Source organism: Protopterus annectens, chromosome 13.part0, assembly GCF_019279795.1.
Source record: "Protopterus annectens isolate FY-2018-M chromosome 13.part0, PAN1.0, whole genome shotgun sequence".
In the NCBI taxonomy this organism is placed as follows: Eukaryota; Metazoa; Chordata; order Ceratodontiformes; family Protopteridae; genus Protopterus; species Protopterus annectens.
Window position 1 is genome coordinate 287,948,175 of NC_056747.1, and position 6,000 is coordinate 287,954,174.

Below are 6,000 nucleotides of genomic sequence, written 5' to 3' on the forward strand. Positions count from 1 at the left end.
CTTGAACCAGGTTTCAGTCACAGCACAAACATCAATGTTCTCCATACTGAGAAGGGCCTCGAGTGCGTGCATTTTGAGATTTAGACTTCTGGCATTGAGCAGCATTACCCTTAGTTTCTTCCCGTTTTTGTTTTCTAGGGTGGTAGGTTTAAAATTTGAGCCTTGCCTAAAAAAGGCACTATGGGGGTGGCAAGAACCTCAGCCAATATCCGGAATCCCAGGGGTGACAGGTGCAAGCCGTCCCTTGCGAAGCAGCGTGGCTTGTCAAGCATGTCATCCCAAGCAGACTGACACTGGATCCCCTTTGAATGACACCAGAAATTAAGCCAATTGTTAAAGCTGATCATCTTTTCACTATATTGTGGCATCATTCGTGGTGAAGGAAGGATACTGCTCAGGGTCAGGGTCATACCTGCCTGGGCTACATAATCAGAGAGCTCCTCTATGTCTCTTTTCATGTAGTCCAGGGAGGTACGTCTCAGGTCGTTCACACCAGCATGGACAATGACTGTGTCATACTTGTACTTGCCTTGGTGTGACCTGAGTGCTTGTGTTATGTGGCGGATTCTAGCGCCCGATAGGCAGCTTACCGTGACCTTCTCCTTGTTCAGCCTGGTGAGTGGGACGTCAGTGTGTCTGACTATGGAGTCACCTATGACAAGTATGTTTGGTGTTGTATTTGGCCTTAAGGGCAGTGACTGCTTTGCACACTGATTTTGTTTTTTATGTGTTGTTTGTGTGGTGTCTTGAGTTTGCAATTGCTTGGGTGTCTGCTTTGGAGGCCTTTGCTGTTTAGGTAAATTTTTACTCAGAGCCTCCGAGTATGTCTTAGTGTGTTTATGTGTTTGATTCAGTGGTGTGGTTGAGTTATGTGAGACTTGTATTTTGGTGTGTGTAGTTGCCTTCTCCTCCTGCCTGGTCTTGCCAGTCCTGAGTTGAGAGAGCTCTGCCTCCAGTTTGGCTAAATAGCTGCATCTCTCGCAAGTGTTAGTGTTATGTGGGAGGAGGAGAGGGTTGTCCGTGTACATGAGGCAATTGTAACATTGCCTCAGAATTCCCAGATTCACCAACTGGGCAGGAGAGGACGCCAGCATCTGACCCTTCGACATGCTAGAAAGAATTATGAGTTGGTATGAGACAGAAAAGTAGAGGGCTTAGCAGGGAAGTGGGCACTCCTGGGGGGTTTTGTAAGTGAGGGATTTGTATAATATAGGAGTGCTTGACCTGCAAAGAAAATGCTTATAAGACAAGGGATAAGACAAGTGCTGAGCTTTTTGAGAAGAAAAAGCAATTAGGAACAAGTGCTGCACTTTTTAGTGAAGGTGTAAACTGTTTAGGTTCCTAACAGAGCAGTTCTAAGGGAAAAATTGAAGAACAGACTTTATGGAGCCAGAAAAAGTTTAACCTTGTTAAACCGATGCTGCTCTAGTGGCAACTCCGTGCTAAATCGCGCTAAAGCACGTTAAGGCGTGCTTGATAGCAGGGGCTGGAAAGAAGCAGGAATAGACCCAAAGCGGACAATAAAACTACAGTTTCAAGTCAGTAACCACTCCTACGGGGGGCAGGGAAGCTGCTCAATGTTATTCACTGCCACTGATCAACAGAGAGACTTTCCTTTAGCCCAAGCAAAAATGGCCTCACAGAAACGTACAAACAGTTCAGGAAACAGCAAGCCTGTAACTGAACTTTTTTAAATCTCAGAAAAGTGGGAAAAAAGCAAGATTTTTTTTTGTTTTTGTTTTTTTCAGAGATAGCAGAGGTTCACAGGTAATATCAAGTTATAACAGTGCAGTAAATGACCCCACACAAGAGTGCTAGGTCAAGGACAGAAAATATGCAAGTTTTGAGAAAAAAACGATTTAAAATTAAGTGCAAACAGGAAATTCAGTAAACAACTTTTGGTTGTGCTCTAAATACAACTACTAATGCAGAAATCAAGTTTAACAAGCCAGAAAATGCTCAAACTAGGCAGCTATGCAGAAAAACTTAGCAAATAAACAGAGACATCATGGATGCCATGTTGGTGGCGGCGGCCACCAAGAGGGAGTTGGCTCAGGAGAGCTCCGCGGTCCACCCACCGATCAAGGAGTCTCGGGCGATGGACCGCCCTGGGAAGTGGGCCTTCAGTTCAGCAACCTTCTCCATGAGGGCGCTGAACTATATGGCACACGTTATCCGGATGCAGCGAGATCTTATAAAAGAATACTCTGCCACCCCCCCCAGAGTCCATGTCGAAGGGGACAAGCAGCTGTACTCCTCCCGAATGTCTACTCTACATTCCATTTCTAACACCTCTATGCGGCTCCTGTCTCACGCCATGGAAGGAGCCACTAGAGCTGGCGGAGCCGGTCTGGTAATGACGCGCCAAGCCTGGCTCTGACATTGTGACTTCTCAGAACCCTTTAAGGCGCCATTTGCGAATGCCCCCTTTGATGGTTCTGCACTGTTTGGCAAAACCGTTCGCGACACTTTAGTCCAGAGCGAGAAAGATGGGAAGACATTGTCTGCCATCGGAGTCTGCTTCTCTGCTCCCCAGAGGTCCTTTTCTAAGAACCAAAAGGGTCAGAAGAAGATGTGGTTCCGGAAATTGCATCAGTCCCAGTCTGCTCCGGACAACCAGTCCTCTCGTGGCAGAGGAGGACAGGGAGGACACCACCCTAGAGGCAGAGGGGGTCCCAGAAATTTTGGGTCCAGAGAACCCTTCTCTGAGAGGCCCACAGAACCCCTGAGGGGTTGCCCGGCTGCTCCACTCTGGAGGCAGTCGGGTGGCGTCTTTTGAGGCACCTAGCAATGTGGGAGTCCATAACAACAGATCGCTGGGTGCTTCACATCATATCCAGAGGTTACCAAATTCCCTTTATTGTAACCCCCAAAACCAGAAGCTTCCCCGACATACCACCCAATCAGAGGGAGGCGGCTGCTACAGAAATTCAGCAGCTTTTACAAAAAAGAGCCATCCAACCCATCCCCCCAGATCAGCTCAGATCAGGGTTTTACTCCAGGTTCTTTCTGGTGCCAAAAAAGACGGGGGACTTTAGGTCCATCCTCGACCTATCTCTCTTGAACCTGGCAGTACCCAAAGAAAAGTTCCGGATGGTCACTCTACAATCTATTCTCCCCTTGTTACGGGAGAATGACTGGATGTGCTCGATAGACCTCAAGGATGCGTACTATCACATTCTTGTGGACAGACGCTCCAGGAGGTTCCTCCGCTTCCGGCTGTGAGCCAGTCACTTTCAGTTCAGGGCCCTCCCCTTCGGTCTCACCTCAGCCCCCAGGGTGTTCACCAAAGTCTTGGTGGTTATAGCGGCCCACCTGAGGCTTCAGGGAATTCAGGTCTTTCCGTACCTGGACGACTGGCTCCTCATCGCCCCAACAAGGCATCTGCTCTGTTCAGGCAGGGATTACTTCCTCAGTCTTGGTCCACGCCTAGGGTTGACTGTCAACATGGCCAAATCCTCTCTGGCTCCTGCACAGGTAATAGATTTCATAGGGGCGAGATTGGATTCCAGACTAATGCTTGCTTTCCTGACTCCCAATCAGCTTCAGAACCTGAGGTTGCATGTTCAGGCCATTCTCCAACTTCCTGCTCCACCGGTGGAATTGATCCTGAGGGCTCTAGGGTCCATGGCGGCAGCAATTTCTCTGCTGCCCCTAGCCCATCTAAATATGAGGGTCCTGCAGTGGACCCTCCAGGTGCAATGGTCCCTGTCTCGCAACCCCCTGTCCCATCCCATTCTCCTAAGCAGGGCTTGCAGAGGGTCGCTCATGTGGTGGCTCCAGTCCCCGAGCCTTCACACGGGACGACCATTCTCGATGCCTCCCCCCATCGCCACAGTGACCATGGACGTCTCTCGCCTGGGGTGGGGGGGCACTATTCAGGCAGAACGGTCCAAGGCACGTGGAACGACATAGAGACCTCCTTGCATATCAATGTCCTAGAGATGAGGGCGGTGCTTTTGACGTTGCAGGCACTTCACAGCCTTCTTCCGACTGGGACGATTGCAGTACAAACGGACAACATGTCAGTTGTCTGGTACATCAACAAACAGGGGGGAACCAGGTCTTATCCTCTTTGTTGCGAGGCCATGAGAGTGTGGGAATGGGTGATATCCATCAACCGCTTTCACATTGCAACGCACATGCCGGGACGGTCCAACATCCTAGCAGACAGGCTCAGTCGTTCGAATCTGACCCCATACGAATGGTCTCTCAATCCTGTAGTAGCGAAGCAAATATTTGCCCAATGGGGGCAACCCTGTTGCGATCTTTTTGCCTCTCCTTCAAATACCAAATGCAACAGTTACTTCACTCTAATCCCCCCTCAGGGGGAGTCCCCGAGAGACTCTCTAGTACATGCTTGGCCTCCCGGTCTCCTTTACGCTTACCCTCCATTGCCCATGATGCTGAAACTCTTACAGAAAGCCAGTCGGTTGGGGAGAAAAATGATCCTCATTGCCCCATTCTGGCCTCGTCAAATGTGGTTCCCATACCTGTGGCCTCATCTGATTCATCCACCCTGGATTCTGGATCCCCTCCCGGATCTCATTACTCTCCCTCTGGGTCTTCCGACCCCCAATCTGGTCAACCTCAAGCTGACGGCTTGGTTGCTCCAGTTCCACTCCTGATAAGGACTCCCGGAATCTCCTCACCAGTCAAAGCCATCCTAGTAGCAGCACACAAACCGTCCACCAGAAGGGTCTATCAGAGTAAGTGGAAATGTTTCTCCATCTGAGCGGAGCACCATCACTTAGATCCTTTCACGGCGCCTCTTACATCGGTTTTGGATTTTCTAACTACCCTTTTTCATCAGGGGGCTAGCTGCTCTACAGTCAAGGTACAACTAACAGCAATTTCGCATTATCATGTAGGGCATGAATCGGGCCCTCTAATTACCTCCAAGCTCTGTAACGCTTTCCTCAAGGGTACCTTCCTTCTCAGACCTCTGGTCAGGGAGGTAGTACCCCCATGGGATTTATCTTTGGTTCTACAGGCCTTGACAAGCCCCCCTTTCGAGCCAGCAGCTATGGTTGATCTTAAATACCTCTCTTGGAAGACGGCCTTCCTGGTGGCCATTACTTCAGCTAAAAGGGTCTCTGAGCTTCAGGCTCTCTGTGTTAAACCGCCGTATTTGGCCTTCCATCAGGATAGAGTTTACCTCAGGATCAAACCGTCCTTTCTGCCTAAGGTATCTTCGGAAGCTAATATTAATCAATCTATTAATCTTCCCATGTTCTTTCCCAACTATCAGAACAAAGGAGAGTGCAAACTGCATTCTTTGGATGTGCACAGACAATTACGCTTTTATATTCATCGAACTGCTGGTCATAGGCAATCTGACCAGTTGTGTGTCTCCTTTGCCAAAACCAATTTAGGCAAGTCAGTTTCTAAAGTTACCCTGTCATGGTGGATAGCTAGTTGTATCCTCTTGGCATATCAGAGTTCAGGAAGGCCTGCACCTCAGGGAGTCCGCGCTCATTCTACTAGGGCCGATGCTACTTCGGCGGCTTTTAGATCTAGGGTCCCCTTGGATGATATTTGTTCTGAAGCCACTTGGGCTTCATCTCGTACCTTTATCAGCCATTACAAACTGGATGTTGTCTCCAGAGGTAGGGCGTCCTTTGGCTCTGCAGTGCTCCGGAATATTCTTCATAACGGCCACCCAGGATTCAGGTAGCTGGGGACTCTGTCCCAAAGGTTGCTGACAAATGAAGTGCCTACTTCAGATTAAGAAGTTATGTACTCACCATAACGTTCCATCTGAGTAGGTATCTTCATTTGTCTGCAACCATCCCCCCTCCTTCCCCCTGACCTATATGATTCTGTTTAGGATCTGTCTTAGATAAGCCCCTTCCGGGGCACAGTAACAGTTGTTATATCAGGCAAACTTGATCTGAGGTCAGTCAGGGTTGGCAGGGGATTATGGGTAAAGGGAGGAACTAGGAGCTCGGATCTATGCTGTGGTAGAAGTTGCCGGCTCGGATCTGAGGTCGGATCCAT